The following is a 21,984-nucleotide window of genomic DNA, read 5'->3' as shown; positions in this document are numbered from 1 at the left end:
TATCATTGGCACCTCTGGAATAGAGTGCTACCCATTCTCCAGGCCGCCCCAGACAAACAAACAGTGTAGCCTTAGCCTCAGCCTACACCAAGAGGCCATGGCGGTCGTGCACCAAGAAAAGATTGCAGTGTATCATGTTATAGACGCAGCAGCTAAGCATATGGCCACAGCTGTTGCTTTAAGTTGACATGCATGGCTCAGGCTGGCTGGCCTTTCAGAAGATACCAGGGCCTGTATTGAGGACTTACTGTTTGATGGTGTTGGCCTCTTCATTGAGAAGATGGAGACATAGATAACCTGTCATTCACAACCCACTAAGAAGCTTCTCCAGGTACTTCACAGTCCCCTTAAAAGATGGAGGGCTATGCCCTATCTTGGACTTGTGCCATCTCATCATTACATCAAACCCAAATGCTTCCATACGGTAATGTTAGGGAATGTCATTCCACTTCTCTCCTACGTTTGTCACATTTTTCCAGTGACTATCCATATCACCACAGAAGACAACATTGTGGTGGACCACCTCAGCAGGCTCCACACTCAGACACATGAGTGGGCCTTGGATGAGGAATTTTTTCTTCACCTATAGTATGCCACAGATGGGGTACACCCTCAGTGGACAGCTTTGTCACTGCAGCAAACACAAGGTGTGACCGCTTCTATTTGAGAGCGGGTATAGGTATGGACTCAATGGGAGATACCTTCATGGACATCTAGTCCGGCAATGTTCTGTATCTTTTCCCTCCCATTCCACTACAGTGGTGCCTCGCAAGATGAATTCAATTCGTTCTGTGGTTAATGTTGTCTTGCGAAAAGTTCATCTTGTGAAATGTGTTTTCCCATAGGAATGCATTGAAATCTAATTGCGTTCCTATGGGCAAAAAAAGTCAGAACAAAGTCAAATTTGGTTTACAAAGGGTTTATTAAGTGCTCTTTAAAACCATACATATTGTGCAGATGATTTCAAAAATTTCAATCAAAAAGCGTCAACTTTTTAAACATCACAGAGAAACATTTAAAAATCAGACATGAGGCAGGAACAAAAAAAGGGAAAAGTTCATCTTGCGAGTGATCAACCCCATCGCCAAAACCATTCGTCTTGCGAGTTTTTCATCCTGCGAGGCATTCGTCTTGTGAGGCACCACTGTACTTCAATGCATCATCGTCACATCGTCCTATGGGAACTAATGCTTCAATGTACGAACGCACCTCTACATAAAAAAAACAGCCAGAACAGATTAATTGGTTTTCAGTCCATTGCTTCAAAATTAGCTTCGTCAGAAGTGCTTTTAACACTGTTCCCTGACCTAAGGGGAAAAAAAGAAACAAATCCCCCTCTAGTGGTAGAAGGCGGAATAGCAGCTTCCCATTAGTTTCTATGGACGGAAAAGAGCAGATACGGATTAAATGGTTTTCAATGCATTCCTACGGGAAATGCAGATTCTACATAAGAACTTTTCCACTTGAGAACCACCTTCCAATACGGATTAAGTTCTTAAGTAGAGACCCCACTGTACCCCTTTTGTTGTTTAGTCGTTAAGTTGTGTCCGACTCTTTGTGACCCCATGGACCAGAGCATGCGAGGCTCTCCTGTCTTCCACTGCCTCCCGGAGTCTGGTCAAATTCACGTTGGTAGCTTCAACAACACTGTCCAACTATCTCATCCTCTGTCGTCCCCTTCTCCTCTTGCCTTCACTCTTTCCCAACATCTGGGTCTCTTCCAGGGGTTTTTTCTTCTCATGAGATGGCCGAAGTATTGGAGCCTCAGCTTCAGGATCTGTCCTTTCAGTGAGCATTCAGGGTTGATTTCCTTCAGAACGGATAGGTTTGATCACCTTGCAATCCAGGGGACTTTCTAATCTAATAATTAGTCATTAGCATAAAGAAGTAAAGTTTTTGTGCCCCCTTCATCCTTCAAAAGGAATAAGCAGTCTTTCCCCCACTAAGGTATGTTTTCCCTTCCAAGGATTTTTAGGGGACTTGTGCTAGGAATGTCTGGGGCCAGAATAACCTGACATCCTTCTAAGATATTCACCACTTCACAGCATCAATCTTTTTTTTTTCTCTCTTAAGAGTTCAGAGAGAGAACTGAACGTGATCACCACCCCACATTTGTCTTCCATGCATTCTCTCTCTCATACCTGAAGACATATAGATACCTCTATTCGAAAAGGGAAGCTCTCTTCTCTGCTTGCCCAGTTAGGTAAGGTTTGAGCAGACTCTGCCAGAGATTGCATTGGCCATACATTGCCTATATCTACTCCATAGTGTTTGGTAACACAGCTATAGTCCAAGGATATCTGCTGTGCTTTCCACAGAGAAGAGTGGAGAGAAAGCATTGACATGCTTTCTTAAATGGATTCTTGTCAGGTATTTGCTTAAAGTCTTATGATAAACTTTTAACAGTTCCGGCAGCAGTTTTTGTATTATAATAGCCTCTAAAAAAGGCTTCTTTTAAAAAAAGTGTTTAGTTTAGAATTTTATGACTGACTGAGGAGGAAAGAGCAACACTAATCAATCTTTGTTGAGATATATATTTTAAAATATGTATCTTACTGGAGTCTAGTGACAATGTATCATAGCTTTCATTTAATAAAATGGAAGCTTGCTAATTACAATGGTAAATCTGCAGCATGTCTGTGGTCATATAGTGTGATAAAATATTGAATAGGTAGTGGCATTATGTGCTTGCATTGTTTAATGATGGCTAATGTTTATCTGGCTAGTAGTGCCTAATACTAGGCAACCCAAACAGTGTGTATTTTATTAGTAGTTGCATGTTGCTTAAGGGGGAAAAGTTTGTGATGTTAGTTTTGATTCTGGTTCTGTTATGTCTTACAGACCTTTCTGCAAACTACTAATGGGATGAACACAATATATCACTTTTATAATAGCAAGCTATTAAAGGCAAACATAAAGCAGTCTGAAGGCCATAAGTGCTGCCAACAGCTCCTGCTTTAATGAATTCCCTTTTAGATGTCCATTAAATGCTCATGGCAAATGTACTCATAATGGAAATGGCAAATCTAAATGGGTAGATATGAATAATCCATGGAGTTTAAATTCTGTTTATGATCATCTTCACATTTAGTTTTCAAGACAGCGCAGTTTAGTTTTCATTACAGTTTGGAATAAAGAGGACAGGGAGTAATTGATTGCTTCAAGCAGATTAAAATCAATGGTCTCCTTTCCAAAGAACGAGTTCAATGCAATAATTTCAACTTTAAATATTGATTTAGGGAATTCAGCACAATGTTTTGTGCTGTGTGAATTTCATATAAAGACAAATATTAATTTTGTGTATTATATATATTATATAGAAACATAGAGATGCTATTAGTGGTATGTGCATGAGTTAATAGTGATCTATATTAAGTCATTTTGATATTATTGCAGTCATAATGAATCAATGATATTCCCGTCATCATTGTAATACTGTTTGTAACCCATTAGCACAGAGAAATTACAACCCATCATACCTCATTACAGTGATTGAGGGTTTATTACCATATTCTCAAATTGCTTGCTTGTGATAAAACTAAATAGGCACCAGACAACTGTAGGTAGACCATAGACTATGTGTTATCATGGTAGGGTAATGAAGGATTGTTACAGCATAATGGGATAAAATCTATGTAGAAAATAAACTTGGCAGTAGAAAAAAACTGGAGCGTATTTTTGATCGCTGTCAGTGTATTAAAGGTCAGCCATTTGTTTTCATCAGACAGTTAGCAAATTTTAGAAGTCATATGGCTTTCATATTTGAATAGGTGCTACAGTGGAACCTTTAAAAGCCTTGGGATTGTGTATTATAACCTGAACTTCACAAATAAACTGTCATGCTTGGTGGAGGTTTTTGAATTACATTGTAGTTAAGTGCTCTTCTCTGTTGTGGAAGTGAACCATGTATTTCTTCTAAATGCTGCTGTTGTCTTGGTGTGTGTGTGTGTTAGAAAAGGATTTCTGTGAACAATTGTTATAATCAAGAATTGCATGTTATGTGTGCTTGTGGACAGAAAAGGGACATACAGTTTTGAAGGATTTCATTATTATTTTGGTGGATAAAATTGGAAAATTAAACTAAACTTGATGGTGGATGATAGTTGGAAATGTCCCTTTAAGCTGGAGGTTACACAGTTAAAATACAAGTGGGCCTACAAGTAGATGTGACAAATTAAAATTTGTACTTTTTTAATTTATAGGAATAGACAGATTATTTTAATGATAATTCAAAATGCCAGTTTTATTCTATAATGTGAGTTCTACTTGGAAAAAAAGGGAAAAAAGCAAAGTATGCTGCTTATATATAACCCAGACTGCCTAAAGCTCTCTCTGGGAGGTTTATAATTTAATTACAGTGGGCCCTCTACTTATGGAATTAATCCGTATTGGAACGGTGGCTGCAGGTCGAAAAGTCTGTAGGTCGAGTCTCCATTGACCTACAAAGCATTGAAAACTGATTAATCCCGTAACCGGCCGTTTTTGTTCCATTTTTGTTCCATTTTGGTTTTTTTTTTCTTTTCTGGTCTGTAGGTCGATTCTCCAGCTGCAAGTCGAACCTAAATTTTGCAGCCAGAGAAGTCTGTAACTTGAAAAGTCTGTAAGTTGAGCCGTCTGTAAGTCGAGGGTCCACTGTATGCAGGCGACACATTCCCCCACCTCCCATCAATGAGTTTGATATTCAGTTTACTGAGCTCAAAAGGATGGAAGGCTGAGTCAACCTCAAGTTGGCTACCTGAGCTCAAGATTCAACTCAGGTCATGAGCAGAATTTCAGTACAGTACTACATTTTAACCACTGTGCCATGAATGCATTGCTTAACTGTGATACAATTAGATAGACAGGGTTAGAGAGTGCTATGCTTGGCAGGCCACATCTGCTTTCGTTACATGGTGTAACAAAACTGGAAATGGACTACAGGAAATAATAATGTGTGCTGGAAGAAATCATGACGTTGGCTGGGAAGACTAAATTGAAGAAAGAAACCATGTGAGTTGTCCTCTGTCCCTGTGATTGCCAGGAAGAATTAGCCAAGATAGATTTCAAAGAAGATGGGTCCATGAGTCTCCTGTTTGTTTATCTGAGGACTGGTTCAAAGCAGGTTTTGATATGTATGTGTGTTAGACTCTCTGGGGAAATTCCTTCCTGCCCAAGGAAATGACATTTGGTACATAAGGGATTAATCCCCATTAAGTAAGCAATCCATTAGTCTGAAAGAGACTTCAAAGAGTTAGCATCAGTGGCAGGTACTCAAGGCATCTGTAACACCAAGCTTTCATTCTCTGTTTTTAAAAGCCTGAGAAATGCAGGACATTGCCAGCACAGTGTGGGTGGGGAGAGAAGTCAGCGTATGCACATCAGGAATCAACTCTGTCTCCCCAGGGTGGGTCTGCCTATCTGATAGTAGACCACATTCAGATAACAGCATGGGGTAGGAATAAGTAAGAGCTAGGTTGGTGAGAACTTTCTTATTTTCCTAAGTGTGTACCTTCTTTGAAGAGATCAAGATTATTTTGTACCTTGTTCTATCTTGACCACTTCGCTAAGGTACTGGAGTTTGAGTCAAGAAGAAAGTGTCTGTGGTGGTTCTGTGGGTGGTGGCAGCTAATGGGTAGCACTTCCTAAAAGGGACAACCACAGAAAGGGGTTTGAGTGCCAGAGAGCGGAGAGAAACTGTTCACCTTGACTTCGAAAGATTCTCCCACCTCTGCGCCTTTCTTGGGTTTCCCCACCTCAATATGGAAAAGGGCAGAGGAATAGAGAAACTTCCAAAGGTGGCATGACCCAGACTGCTGTATCTTCACAGATGATTATTGTACTCTAGAGTCAGGAAAGGTGTTTTGAGGAAAAGCCTTGGTGAGCCGAATGAATGAATGAACGAATAAAAGGAATTAATCAGTTATCTGTTAAATAATTTTAAAGTATATTTTATGTATGTATGTATGTATGTATGTATGTATGTATGTATGTATGTATGTATGTATGTATGTATGTATTTATTTATTTATTTATTTATTTATTTATTTATTTATTTATTTATTTATTTATTTATTTATTTATTTATTACATTTATAGCCCGCACATCTAGTTATATAGACTACTCTGGGTGGGTAACAACATATCATATAAGAATTAGAATTTAAAATCATAACAATATACAATGGTGCCTCGCTTAGCGGGTGCCCCGTTTAACGACGAAATCGCATACCGACGAACTTTTTGCGATCGCTTTTGCAATCGCATTGCGATGTTTTAAATGGGGAAAAATTGCTTTGCGATGATCGGTACCCTGTTTTGCTTACTGATTATCGCAAAGCGATCATTTTCCCCCAGCTGATCGGCGGTTCCAAAATGGCCGCCGGTTAAAAAAAAGTCCATCCGTTGTCTTTAGGGACAGATTCCTCACTTACCGGGCAGCGAAAATGGCCGCCATATGGAGGATCTTCGCTTAAAGGTCAGTTTTAAGCCCATAGGAACATATTGAAGGGGTTTCAATGCATTGCTATGGGCTTTTTCAAATCGCATAGCGACGAAATCGCTTTGCAGCGATTTTTGCTGCACTGATTAACGTCACTATGCGAGGCACCACTGTATTACTAAAAAACAAGATGATCCAAGATGGGAGAAAACACAAGAAACAAAACCAGACAGTGGATGGAGGAAAGGCTTGCTTAAACAGTCAGGTTTTCATTTGGCGTTTGAAGATGCCCAGGGAAGGGGCCATGCGAATCTCAGGAGGGAGGCTATTCCAAAGACGAGGAGCCACCGCCAAGAAGGCCTGGTTTCTTGTTTTTTCCTTCCGGGCCTCCCTCGACGGAAGGATGATAGCAAAATACTCAGTTTCTGTTGTTACTTGATTTGTTCATAAACGTACTTGGATTTGTCTGGATAAAGTAAACATTGTGTTCTGTGTCTTTCTAATCATTGCTGGGATCTATCCAGTGCCTCGGCAGAGTTCTTTGAAGTAGTGCTCTGGTGTTTAGTGTATGGACAATGAGAGAGATGGTATAAATGATTCTTCATCTAGGTTAATAAAAGATTTTGGCTTTGGAGGAAAGGAATAATTCAGAACACTTAATAGTTTTTACATTATTGATGGCTTTAATTTACCCCAGTTTGAATAGCTCCTGGAAACCTCAGTCAAGATTGTGACTTGCTGTACCGTAAGTATTAGACCTGCTCCAAATTCTTGACTGTGTAGGAGGAACTGCTTATTTTGATAAAGGGAAAATCTCCCTTCATGTACACATAGAATTACTTTATTCATTTCATGAGAGAAATAAGATTTTTAAAGCATAGAACTCCTCCTTTGTGGTCTCTGTGAACACTAATGGGTTTACTGTACATGTGCAGAGACACCTGGGAAAAGTCCCACTCCCTCTACCTCACATGCCTGGCAACCATCCCTTCCTTAATTAAATTCCTTTTTTTTAACCACCAAAGGAGCAGTGGTATTTGGGAACTTCTCTGACCTTGATAACTTCTCCGATATTTGGGAACTTCTCTGACCTTGACCACTTGATAACTGAGTACCTTGCATTTTGTTTCCCTTTTGTCTCTGCCTTTCCACCCCTATGCCACCTGTTTTTCTCCCTTCTCCCCCCCCCCCCCAAAAAGAGAGAGATTCAATCTCTTCCTGCTTGGTCACTTCTGGTTCTTCAAACCATTCTTGTCCATGGCACTTCTCTTTGAAAAATGCCCGTCCTATGATGCCAAGATCCTCTTAGTTGAGAGCCATTCTTTTTGTCTTTGCCTGGGAGAAAGAAGAAAGAAATAAAGCTAAAATCTCTTCTTTGGCAAAGCGAATTTCCCCATCTACTCAGTCTACCTCAACCGTGACATCTAACAAGGCAGTGAAAACTTTCACTGCCACTGAAACTGTGGCCTCTGTTTGGTTCCTCTCAATGCCAACAATGATATCAGCACCAAAATCACATAAGAGACATTCTAAGGCAAAACACATATTACCAGTCAGGACGAGCCTAAGAAAAAGAAGAGGAAGAAAGACCTTAAATCCAAGAACTTCACTTCTAGTGCTGAGTCACCACTGGTCCTCTCATCACTATTGAATTCCCCACTCTTCTGGCACCTGAAATGCAAACAAGCCAAGAGCCATCCTTGTTGCATTGGCCCAGAATAGTCCTTCTGGCATCATCAGTGATTTTGCCAAGGCAAGCCAACATTGACCCACCTTCCCTGTTGGTACTATTCAGTAGTATTACCTTCACTGTGGTACTACTCAGAAGGCAAAAGCATTGAAGTGACATCATGATCATACACACCCAACAAACACAGGACATACCTTTGGGGCAGCAGATCCATTGCAGCATGAGGACCAATGCCATTACAGAGGATTGCTATATCAACATGAATGCTAAGTACCAATCGCTTTACTCTGGCTGAAGACACTCCACGTCCACGCTGCATGGATTCAGTTTAAATCATGATACAAGTATTCAAACTTACATTGCAGGCAAATACTTTAAAAGACAGGAACAAAATATAATTTAAGAATAAAAAAGAAAAATGAGAATTTTAGTTATGTTCTGAAAATACAAAAGCTTATAGCTTATAAAGGCAGAGGATACCTCTCTAGAATATATAATTTTTAAAAAAGCAGTGTTTAAAAGTCTTAAAAATCTTCTTGCACATACATAGAAAAATATCAACGTTCTTTAAATAAGAATGTATAAAAACATTCCTAAGCCTCTAAGCATGTTAAGAATACCCCCCAAAACATATATCTAAAAGCTAACCCTGTAAAACCATGTTAAAAGTTTATGTAAATCTCATTGTTGATTTTCTGCTGTTGCTCCTGCTCTGCTTGTTGTTATTTGGCATGTGCAGTATAACATGGAGCCATGTTATGAAAGAATGCGCTGGTGTGTAGATGTGTGTTTTCTATTTCTATTTGTACTCTTACAAATTGTTTTCATTTCATTTCTCATTCTTATGCAACCCATCATCCTGTTATTTTGTTATTTTGACTGTTATTTTCTGTTCTTTATTATATTTATTGTTTTAGTTGATTGTAAATTATCCAGAGTAGTGTATTTGCACTAATGGGGCAGTGCACAAATTTAATCAATTGCCTGTTTTCCATGACCATCTAAAGCCCTTCACCCGAAGCCATCACTTTGAACCACTGGGCATTTAGGAAACCTGTGCCAGGAAACCTGTGCCATAGAGTTCCACTGTATACCTCCTTGTAATGATACCTGTAATGATGTTGCAGGATATTATAGGATAACCATCCCAAATGTCCAAATTGATGATGATAACTACCACAGATGCATTCAACGTGGGATGGAGACCTCACTAATGAAGATACAGCATACATGGCAGGTAGTTCCAGGTAGTCCCTCCCCCCCCCCCCGAATCAAGGCTACTAATAAACAAACTACAGTAGAACTGTTGGCAGCTTTCAAAGCTGTAAGAGCTTTTCATCAGTTGTCTTGTCACTGCATGGTACAACTCACAATAGACAATAGCATAGTAGTATGTTACATCAACAAGCAAGGAGACACAAGATCAAAATCACTAGTGGCACTTGTGAGGATATGGGCTATGTAGTCCTTTGTTCTCAGGACCGTTTACAGGTGGTGTTTACTTGCATAAGAGGGGGAATGTTTTCATCTGTTACCAGCCTGCTCAAGGATGAATCAGCCAGAGACAGAGATAACACATTCCAGCTGGAATTGCTGACTGAAGATGAATCCCATGAGAAAGAAAAGTGGGGCTGAAGAAAAGTTGCTTTCTGAGAGTGACGTTACTGAACAAAGTATATGAATCTGATTGGTTAACAGGGTGCCTAGCAAAAGGGGATTTAAGACCTAGTAAAGAAAATGGGGGAAGGAACCCCTCTTCTTGCTTGCTTACTGGCATGCTTGAAGGCATGAGGGACGAGGAGGAGATTTATACTTTTTCGTTTGCTTGTTAAAACTGACATGGTAATGTAGAGGCAATTAGAGAGTGTTAGGTGTTTTGTTATTTTCTGGAGGGGCTCTGCTTTAGCTGGCTTACATAAATACCTGAATGTTTATGTAGCTGTTTACATCAACAAACATGTACAACTTCTCTCTTTTTTACTTCTTTTTACCTTTACAATTTTAAAGAAATCTTATATATTTTTACCCAAGTGTGGTTCTTGGGGATGAGTGAGTGACTCTACAGGAAACCCTAGCCATTGGCTAAGTTTACTAATGTTGTTATTTGAGTGAACTGCCTTGTCTGGTTCACATAAGTCTCAGAAGTACACAATCAGGAGTATTTCTCTCCCAGGAAGATGAGACAGGTAAAAATCTAGTGTGCCCATTGTGCCAGGGCATGCACCCTCTAGGTGTTCACCCAGCCTGGGATCAAAGGGTGGTGGTCTTTGGATCAGAGAGGCTCCTTCACCTACTCAGAATTCCCTTTTTATGGTTAGAATAATTAAGGAGGGATTTATTCCGTTACAGCACTCTCCACACAACTCTAGAACTAGTACAGATACAATCACATCTGGTTAATAGCAATCAGTCTTCTAGGCCAAGAAAACATCCAGACAGACTTATTAAGCCGAAGAAGGCCGTCTCTCCACAAATGGAAACTACATCCATCATTGGTTGTGGAGATCTTCAGAAGATGGGAATCCCCGTGATAGACCTGTTCACATCCCACCACAATTATCAGTGTCACCTCTATTACTCCAGAGGCCCACCTGTCAGCAAATCTCTAGGTGATGCCTTTAACAGTGGTCAACAAACCTCCTCTATGCCTTTGCCCAGTTTCCACTGACAACACCGACATCATACTAATAACACTGTGGTTGCCCAGGCAGCCGAGGTTTGCCTCTCCTCTCATACTGTCAGACAGACCATATACCTGGCTACATTCCTACAAAGACCTCACAGTACAGGAAGGGAAATTATACCACCTAGGCTAATTTCAAACAAGTAGGTGAATTCTAGTACTAATGAAAAAGTTGATTATCATCTTATAAAAAGGTTGGTAGTGTTGAGCAAAACAGAATGGCGCTGCTAGAAATTTCTCCAAGGGTGCTTTACTTTTCAACTGGCTGGATAGCTTAGTGAAGGCTGGAGGATTGGAAGTTTGATTCCCCACTGTGACTTGTAGAAGAACCAGCCTGTGTAGCCTTTGGTGAACTACACAGTCCCAGAAGAAGGGAATGGATAAACCACTTCTGAGTTCTTTATACTTAGAAAACCTCAGAAAGAATCACCTTAAGCCAGACTTGAGTTTATGCCTTGTAATTAATATTGTTTTCCCTTTCAATTACTATTATCCTTTAACGTAGTGGGTTTTAAAAAATCTTTTTGTTGTTGGCATTCTGTTTCCATTGTGTGATATGATGTTACTTCTATAAGGCTTTCAGGACACTATATCATTAATGAATCACCTAGCTTCAGAAGGAGCTAGAAAAGGGCATGCCCTGCAAAAATCTCATATATTGTGAGTTTGGAGCAATTTTTGTTTAGATATATACATTGTGCAACACTGGAGTATTTGCTGTATGTGCTATGTATTGTGGAAAAAGCAGAAAGAAAGGCTGAGGAAATTCAGGTATGGGAACTTGAGCAAAACTAAGAAAAGGTGTAATAAATAGCAGAAGGGAATGGAAGAGGAAGCTCAAGTGGGGTTGTATTCGAAGAGAAGGAGCAAAATGAAGGATCCTAAGGGTTGTATAAAAAGCATTCTGAAGGGGCAAGCTTTAAAAAAAAAGGAAACTTACTAATTTAATTGCTGGTGGTTTTCTGTATATCTGCCTTTTCCCTGGGGATTATTTGTTCCTGGAACTGTTTGTATTGATTTTGGATTACTGACCTCCCTGCCTTATTTAGGATATGTTTCTTAGACTTCTCTACATTCTTCCCCCCCACACACACACTACCTCAAAATATAGTGAAAATATCACTGGATAGATATAATGTACATGATACATGGCCTGATTTGCTCATTGAACACATCTTTCTTTTGCAGAATTTGGAAGTAACATGATAAAAAGTAGTGCTGTCAATAATGGATTAATATTGGGAGTAACAATTAGGGCAGTGCGTAGTAGAAACTTTTCATTTTCTTTTGGGGGGATGCCTTTTTTGGTTTTGATTTTGTCCTGCACTGCTCCTTTTGTTTATCTTGAAATAGACTTCTTCTTTCGGCTCATCATGGTTCATATTTTTCCCCATTAGTTTTTCTGGTGCTATTCCAGAAAAGCAGTAAAGGTTAAATCCAGTGGGGGTGATACAAGAGAGGCGAGGATAATAGGGCAGATGGGGACACTGTGGAGGTGTATGGTGTCAGTGACAAGGAGAGGGAGAGAAAAGAGCAAAGGCAGACCACTAGAAATGCAACACTTTCTTGACCATCTGTTTAGTTAAACCAATTGAATTGAATTTCAGAGTTTTCTGTCAGAAACTTGTGGAAAAAATATGATGAGAAAATTAAGAGCCTCTTGCATGGTTTTTTCCCCTGTTAGTATTAACCTGAAAGTCTCATCCCTAGCAGCAATACCCTTTTTCTGTTTAACAGTTTTATGTTATTGCTGATACTGTATTTTCTGGATTGGGTATGTGTGCAAAAAGTTGCAGTCATTAATTACTTCCAAGCTATTGATATTTTTATGGCAGGATATCTGTTTTGCTTTTTAAAGGTTTTTTTTTTTTAAAAGTTAAAAGATAATGCACTCTTCTAAATGATAATACTGCCTTAACATTGACATGTTGTAAGAATGTTGAACATTTCAGGCAATGTTTTTCAGCACTCTTCCTTCAGACTGTAGCTCATACCCTAGTTGTAAATCATTCTGTTCAGTTTCTTCCCTTTAGCAAAACAAACAAGCAAACAAAAAACAGTTTTAATGTATATGTTCACAAACCATATTTCTTGCTTCAATTTTCTTCAATCTCTAGTTCACTACCAACTGGGGAAAATTTCATAGTCACTCTTCAATGTCATATAAAGGACAAAAGTTTCCATTAGTGTATACAGGATCTTTCTGTGATTGTGCTAAAATGTGTGCCAAAATATGTACCCCAAACCATTTAATGGCTGGTATTTTTGTGGTGTGAGGAATGTTAATAAATCAAGAGAATAGTAGATGGTTTTCAGATCAGTTTTGTTTAAAATGTATTTAAGCTCATAAATTCACATTTAACATATCACACAAAAACTGGATAGATATTCATGTGTTCTAATAAATGTGTCTCAATGGCTCAATTCAGATATATCACTGAACCAATGTTTTTATGCCTGTCCTCCCCAGTCTCAGTAACTGTACATCACAGTTTGAAGTTGTGAACCTTTGCATATGTTAACTGTACTTTACTGTTTAGTCTGAACTTGGTGTTCTGGACAAACCTAGTTTGTGTTGCTGCTCCATCACCACAGGGGTACACAGATGGAAGCAGAGAACAGCTCCAAAACAAAGGTATAAATTAAGGCAAGAGCCTTTTGCCTTTTCTTTCACAAAGCTCTGTCCTCAGTCTTTTTCTGTCTAGCAATAAGTTCCTGCTTACCTCATTGTTGATGAACTCTCCCTCCTCAGCTCTCTGCCTAGTTTTGTCACAGACCTACAAAAGGGCAAAAGGGGGAATCATGTTATCATAGACACTTTAATCTAAAAACCCACAACAATTATTAAAGGTATGGCTTTGCTCTAGCAAGCTGTATAAATAAATCAACACATGCAATTGCTCAATTTGACCAAAACCTCTCCCCTGAATCACTGCCACCCATTTGTGTCCTAATAGGTACATAAGAGTATCTGTGTCAGGAAATCAACATAGTTCAAATATAGGGCAATATCTAAATACACTGAAATTGTGCTAAGGAAGGGTTTTGAACTATCATCGGTAGGCTTTTTTTCTGGTTTTATGCACAGTCTAATTTCAGCCAAGGTTGGTCTACTTAATAAAGGGAAAATGCTTATCTATTTCCTTTTAGCAAGTGTCACAATCAATGAGTTCAGTTTTCAACTAGAACTGTGTAGTCATACATAAAAATATTTGGTCCCATGGTTGGAAGATGTGTTCTGATTTTTAAAGCTGCCTTGGCAATGCTCTTACAGTATACAGATTGGAAGCTTTTAGAAAGAAAGTAGGATAGAACTTTTTCCTTTTCTGGAGAAAAAGCTACAAACATCCAGTCATTCTTTTGTGATTCCAGTTAAAGAGTTTGACTGAAATCTGACAAACCAACGGAGAACCCTTTTTTCCCCAGCAGATGTTGTTTGTTCTTGATAACTAGAATCCTCGCTTCCCATGAAAGAAATTCTGATAACCATATGATAATGTCAGCGTGCAGGGTATGTGATGCGCTCCAGCCCTTCGTGCTGATCTGGGAACTAACAGCCAATCTTTGGGTAATATCCCAGAATGTGAAGGTTCCTAGGAATGGGATTGTGGGATATACTTCCATCTGATTTCCCATAAACACAAGCTCTTTGTCTCAGCTGTGAAACCTGTGTTGTTAATCAAATCCGGTGAGCCACTTTCTCCAGAGCAAACATATTCTAGAATTTAATAAATTCTTACGACTGTGCCTACAAAAGAAAGAAGGCATGCAAATACATCTGGAGCTGAAATTGCATCATCATCAGTAATAGAAGACTACAGTTCAATGACACGGCTCATATTTTGCATGTTAAAGGGCTCTAGTGCAGACCCTGGCATAAATATACGGGATGAGGCATACTTTTGTCCAAAACCCTAAAGAGCTGCTGCCAGTCAGAGTAGAGGATACTGAGTTTGAGAGACAGTTGGTTTGACTTCTTATATGGAAGCTTTAAGATGAAGACCTCGGATTCTGTTATTGTGGCAACATCAGCAAGGACCTTCTGGTCAGAGCTTATATATATACACCTATATTTGTGGTGCACTGGAAGTATCTTCACTTTTATATGAGTATGTTGGACCTCTCTTCCAGTAAGGAATCCTGCTGGTGGTATCTTCTCATTCCTGACAGTCTTCATAAAGTGTCTGCTAGTACATTCAGATAACATTTTTGTCAGGTCATCAGACTTCCACCCAGATATGAATAGTGTTTGACTATACAGTGGTGCCTCGCTTGAGGACGTTAATTTGTTCCAGCGAAATCACTGTAGAGCTAAAACGTCGTAAAGCGAAATAAAAAGCCAATTGAAATTGATTGAAAACCGTTCAGTGTGTTCCAATGGGCTGAAAACTCACCATCCAGCGAAGATCCTCCATAGGGGCGGCCATTTTATGTGCCTGTGCAGCGAGGAATCAGTCCCTAAGCACAGTGGGGGACCATTTTGAAACCCGACGACCAGCTGTTTTTGATCATCGTAATGTGAAGAATCGGTTCCCAAAGCAGGGAACCAATCTTCGCAAAGCCAAAAAAAAAAAAAAAAAAAAAAAAAAAAAAAAAATTGAAACATTGTTGTGAAGCAGATTCGTCGTTAAATGGGGTAATCGTAAAGCGGGGCACGACTGTATCTTTAAAACTGTGCCTTTTGTTATCAATAAAGATGAGAACAGATTGATCCCAATTTTAAAAAAAATCAGCATCTGTGTGTGAAAGTTGGGATTAGCCACGTTAAGACCTTCCTGCCACAAGGAAGTGTATATGCTACTTACTGATGATTATGATGGTGCCTAGCCAATGTCCTGGTCACATTGATACTCTCCAGATGGTATTTTAAAGGCAAAATTTCATGCCAGGCAGCTTCAGAAGCTTCATTTTTTCTGGACCGGCTTTACTGAAAGATGCCCATATCAAGTAGGCTCATTACAGGGGGATTTCAAAACCAAGTCTCCAGTTTGGAATTGCCCCTCATTTTGGTCATTGTGTATTCTAGCTTAGCCAAATGCTCAGTTCCTAGAAACAGTGGCACAGAAGAGTTGTTCCAAATTCCAGTCCATGAGGATAACACAGCAATGTATGCTGTGACTGCTGGGTGTGATGATTGGATTGAAGGAAAATATATATATATTTTCATGGACAGCATGTTTTCTGAAATATATATAAATGAGACAAAGAAGCATAAAGTGAAGAGTAAGGATATCTTTCATTTTTTCTTGGACTGTAACCCTCAAAATTCCCCAGGCAGCACCTCCAAGAATTTGACTCCAACTCTTAGAATTCTCCAAGAATCTTCCAGGCAGGAATCTGGAGTGAAAAACAAACAAACAAACAAACAAACCACACATCTGAACATTTCTAAACTTTGCTCGAGATTAAATAATGAAGAAACTAGGTCTGCCACTCATCATAATGTTCAATTAATTTCACAACTTTTGACTTGTATATTGTTCTACACTGTTGACATATCTACCTTACTTGCCATTATTCAGTATTTTTCACGTACCCCCAAATGTCCTTGTTTGTACCTCTGGGGATTACATGAACCCCAGGTTGGGAGTCACTCGTTTGTACTATCGACTACTATCCCTGGCCTTTCCTTTCTGTTTTTAAAGTCATTTTGTTTTGTTTTAAAGACCAAACTGCCTTGGTGCTTCCTGAAGGTTGTAGTTTTTCAGGAAGCATCCTCTATAGAGCCTAATGAGCAGCAAGACTATGCCTCCCAATGTCCTCGCCACCCAAGAAGACCTGCCCCCCACTGGTCAGTCATGTGGTTGCTTTTGTAAGGGCCAGATGGAATTAAGTGAAGAAAATCCAGCTTGTATCCTTATTTGGGAGTACTACTATGCAAATGTTGCTGGCTTCTAAAATAATTCAAACACCTAAGAAGGAAATGACCAAAACAAATTTTGATTTTCAAAAAAGTAAAAATACTATATCCCATGTCAACAGATTTGTAGGATATATTATGCTATACTGTTTTCAGTCCACAATTCTGGGGAGAACATGGTTTAATTTTTAAGACGTTTGCATATTGTGCCTCCAACTCAAGCATCTGCAAAACTGTGACATATTGGCAAGAAACAGAAATGCTGAATGTACTACTATAATTTCAATTTCTTTATTGCAATAATTAGAGTTTTCGTATACCTTGTTTCAATCATTAGTCCAAATGGAGATTGCAGTGAAAAAAAATCAAAAGATGAGACTCAGAAATGCAGCAATGAAGGAGTTAGAAAATATGATAAAGGGTAAGGATATGTCACTGGACCCAAGACCAAGATCCTTCACACTCTTGTATTTCTGATAACCATATATGGATGTGAAAGCTGGATAGTAAAGAAAACTGCCAAGGGGAAAATGATTTGTTTGAAATATGATGCAGGAGGAGAACATTGCGGTCACCATGGACTGCCAGAAATTTAAACAAGTGGATCCTTGATCAAACCAAGCCTGGACTGTCTTGGAAGGTTGGACCTACTATCCCTACTGAAAAGAACATTTACAATATGGAAAACAATAGAAAGATGGACTACAGAAAACACTTGCTGTATGGTCAGCTGGAAACTGGGTATTCTTACCACACGAAGTTGCAACATCAAATTTCTGTGACATGAGAACTACAAAAGGGAAGCAGACAAATACACAACTTTTACACTTCTTCATCTTCATTATTATTAAGGGTGCATTGCTCCTTATCTTCTCAAATAGGAGTATTGATCGGTAACTTCAGCCTTGTAAAGTTCATTGTCTGCCTGGTATCTCATGAGTTGTTGATACCTCATTGTTATGTTCAGACCAACATCAGGAATCTATGAGGCCCAAAGCAGCCCGGCCATTGCACTATTGGGGAGAGTTCCAAATGAGTAACTTGATACAACAAAATCTGAACCTCAGCTGAGGCCTTTTCTTCCTTTTGGGCCAGACTGTTCCTCCTAGGTTCCATCCCTTCCCACAGAGGGAGAAGCCCAAATGGAGGTGTCTCTGGTGGAGGAGGAGCACTGTCCCAGTGGTGCTTGGGCCTAATGTCATCTGGTGGCAGCAGCTTCTGAGTCTGTATCCAGGTTACTGCATTGTATTGGTAGAGCTTTTCTGTGAATCTGCCACTATTGAAGAACAGATTAGAACACTTGATATTTCAGTGCTCTTTCTCCTTTTGGGTTATAGATCAGGTTATCTATTGTGTTTCTAGTTCTCTGGACTCTAAATGAACGTGGATTTGTTTATTAGAAATTTTTTCAGCATGGCAACATTGATTTCTCGTCAGAAGGCAGTTGCTGATCTCAATAAATAAGATAGTAGATAACATCGTTTGCTATTTCTGGCTTTACAGCCTGTTTGACAAGAGTCTGTACTAACAGATAAAACGGCTAAACTCAGCTTTAGCAGAGAAGCATGGAGAAAAGATTAACCTCCACTCTGAATTAACAAGATCTATTTATAAAACTTTTTTCGACATATAAAGCATTTTATGTAACTCTTTCAAGAATAACTTTCCTTAAAAGGGAGGAATGACATTACTGGAATTGTATAATATTTTGATCATTTAGTTTTCCTCTGTGAGCATGTTAATATCTAGTTCTTCCTCTGTTCTTTTCCATAATTTAAATTGTGTTCCTTGCTATGGAGGAGATCATTACGGGCATTGCAAAACTGTTAAGCTATGTAGTTTATACATTATAATTAGTTTGGCAGATCAGATACAAATCGCTTTTACAGACTATCCACAACAACACTGAAGTACCAGTTAAGTATTGAAAATAATTAAAGGACTCATGTTTAGTGTGGCATGATTAGCTAATTCACTTTACAAGCATTTATTAAAATGAATTCACATGTTATTATTCCATAGGTAGTTACACAATAGCGTTTATCCAGGAAAAATATAATGAACCAAACTCTTTGTATCCAGCCCTTCACAATTAAAATGAAGACTCCCCAAGTAATATCAATCTAGGATAGACTAATTAAGTTTGGTTTGATAACCATTCATTTCTTCTATTGCCTCTGAGCAAATTGTTTATTAGAGAAAGTTATTTTACACAAATCAAATCAAATTGGGTAAGCCATTATATTTCAGAGAAACCTTAGCCATCCATCAATTAATCCATCATTTTCTCCAGACACTTTTGCTTAACAAGGAGATCACATTATCAACAATTTAGATATCAGATGATTAAATTATAACGGAAAATTTATTGACAGTTTTTCTAATACTTTTATTATGGATAAATAGAGAATATTCCAATTTATGGGGGGGGGGAAACTAGCATGGTCACCATCTAACATACAGTTAAATATAGTAGCAGTTTTTTTAAAAAAATCAGTCTCATGAAAATATAAAGCTTTTCAAAATATTTTCATGAATTTGGTTGCAATCCTGTGACCAGTTAACTGTCTCCCAATAGATAACCTGGTGCAAAAACAATATGTTACTCATGAGCTGCCCAGCTCTAGCTCCTCTAATTGACCTAAGGTACTGGTCTTGATCTAGTTACAAAGGGACAACAGCATTTTAGGCTTTGAGAAGAGACGTAACTGATGCTTCTATCACTTTTCATTCTACTCTCTATTGAGAGTGCTTTCAATGCTTCTTTTTAAAAAACTCTGAAATATTCCCAACAATAGATTTCTGGGATTGCACTTTTTAAGAAGTATTTGGTGGTGATACCCATTCTAAGCCACAAAGGAACTGACCAGCTTAAATTATTCTTTGTTTTGAAATGGTTATGCAGCATTTCAAGATTCTTTATATAAATAATAAGAGAGGTGTTTTTCTTTAGGGATTTCAGTTTATGCGAAAAATGGGCCAGCTATGGTCTGTATTGAAAAGGCTTTTTTCCCCTTAGTGTGTAAAGAAAAACCCAGAATGTTGGCTAAAATACGTAGGAAGATGTCAAGTAAATACTTCATGGTTTGTGTTTTCTTTGGAGCTTTCCGATTTGCCAGTGTGCCTAGTGTGGTTCTTGTCATAGGAAAAAGACCAGCTGAATTGGACCATTCCACGTAGATTTAAGGTAAGAGTTCCTTCCACTTCTTTGGAAGCTTATTGGAATATTTACAAGCAGCAAAAAGATTGAGGAAAAAACATTACAGTAATTAACCAGAAAAATCTTCAGTAGCTGAACATGTCCTGAAACAAACTGGACATGAAATTCTATTTCAAAATACTGAAATACTGGACAACATCAGCAATCATTACGTCAGACTGCACAGGGACGCCATTGAAATCCACAAGCACAAGCACAGTTTCAACAAAAAAGAGGAAAGTTTGAAGCTCAACAAAACTTGGCTCCCAGCTATCAAACATACTACGTGCAAAAGGTCAACAAACTCCACCCACCCACAAGGACAGGGGATCACTACACACAAAAGACCAGCTAATGACACCCATCAACCACAGGAACAGATAATCTCTTCCCCTTAGCACAACAATACACCCACAACAGTACACACTAATCACCCATCTACAGAAAAGACAAAAGCCTATCTCACAGCCATAAATACTGCACTCCCAAGCCAACTATACCAGATTACAGGTTGTTGTCCTCTGAAGATGCCGGCCACAGAGACTGGCGAAACGTCAGGAAGAACAACCTTCAGAACACGGCCAAAGAGCCCGAAAAACCGAGAACAACCATTACAGTAATTATCTAGCTTGCTTCTTTTGTGCCATTACATTTGGGGCTGCGTTTCAAACAAAAATATGTCCTACTCTCCTAAATGGGGCCTAGTCCTAAAGAAACATGTATTGGATTGGCGTGAGTCTGTAGGAGCTCAAATAATAATGACCTAGTTAAACTTTGCTGTGCTTTTCATTTTACAGCCTCTTAGCTTTCTGTAGTGATATCAGTTTACTGAATAGATTAAAAATCGTGTTGTACATGGTGGGTGCATGGTACAGTTTATATGGTTGGATCTAGTGTACATGGTAGCATCAACCATGATAATGTCTTGCAATGATAGCAGATATTGCATGCTTATTTAATCTGATCAAGATACTAGCTTTTGCTGAGAAAACCCTTTCACACTCATGTAGCTGTCATAGCTCTTATATCGTTATATTTACATAGGTCAGACTTATGCTGAGAGTAATTTGTAAGATACACAGCAAATAAAATAATTCAGATGAGTTATGACTTGCACATGGTGAAAAATAAAAGATGAGTGAATGCAAGTCTGATTCCTGGTTGACCTGTGATAATGATACTTTTCAATTTGTCCTATCTAAGAATCCTTAGAGAGGTATGAACAACCACATATGAGCAACCTTTGCCCATCCTGGCTCATAAAAATAACTAGGAAGACTGGATGCATGGGTAAATGAAAAGGGTGAAAGGACAGACTTTCAATATACCATTTTTTTTTTGCTCCATAAGACGCACACACACCCAAATAGTGGGGGAGAAAGTATGTGCGTCTTATGGAACGAATATAGTAAAAAAAAAAGGGGTTTAACCACCACCAGCCAGAAACCTCCCACTGCCATGCTGGGAGACCTCTGAATTAGCACCAGAGACTGCTTGCTGTTTGGACCCCACCATTCTGCACTGCTGGCTTTCTAGGATCTGCTTCCTGGAGTCCATCTGGAAAACTAGCAAGGCCAACAGGCCTATGGCAGCAGGCAGTGAAAACAGGTAAGGACAAAAGGGGAAAGAGTAATTCTAGAAAAACTAGGGGAAACCACATAGTCCCCCACTTAGGCAGTTGATTTTCCCATATTTGGGGAAATCACAGGGGTCAGCACATCCAAAGTGCAATAGAAGAGCCTCACCCTGGGAAAACCACTTTGATAATCACGGTATGTCCCCTGCCAGGTATGAGTTGGAATGGCCTCTGAACCTCCTGCCCCTTTCTGTGCCCTGTCCCCCAAAGGCATGGTGACCCCCTGGCTGCACCTCCTGATCAGAACAGGGCTGCACAGCCCCCGTCCCGAAAGAGGCTAAGAGAGCTATTCAGTGTTTTGGGTTGCCCCACAGGACTCCTATCAGGCGCTGGATGTTCCTCCCACAATCCTCCAGTGCACAGATATTAGCATACCTAATATGCGGGGAAGGAAGGGAAAGCGGGGAAATTCAAACTTTCAGTTAGTGAGGAGGCTGCTTGTCTGCTTCCTTGCTAGTCCAAGCAGTTAGAGAGCTGGGAGAGAGACCTGGGACTGCC

The 21,984-nt window shown here is 39.3% G+C and overlaps 1 protein-coding gene and 1 pseudogene across 1 annotated transcript in view; one reads left to right on the top strand and one right to left on the bottom strand.

The window, feature by feature from the left end:
* RANBP17 (RAN binding protein 17) overlaps positions 1-21,984 on the top strand; it is a 308,485-nt gene that overhangs the window by 86,636 nt on the left and 199,865 nt on the right. The gene's annotated exons all lie outside the window — the stretch shown is intronic.
* Positions 21,496-21,646, bottom strand: LOC140703446 (U1 spliceosomal RNA; annotated as a pseudogene).

Source organism: Pogona vitticeps, chromosome 1 (assembly GCF_051106095.1).
Source record: "Pogona vitticeps strain Pit_001003342236 chromosome 1, PviZW2.1, whole genome shotgun sequence".
NCBI lineage: Eukaryota > Metazoa > Chordata > Lepidosauria > Squamata > Agamidae > Pogona > Pogona vitticeps.
The sequence above is the reverse complement of the archived record's forward strand: the minus strand, read 5'-3'. Positions and strand labels throughout refer to the sequence as shown.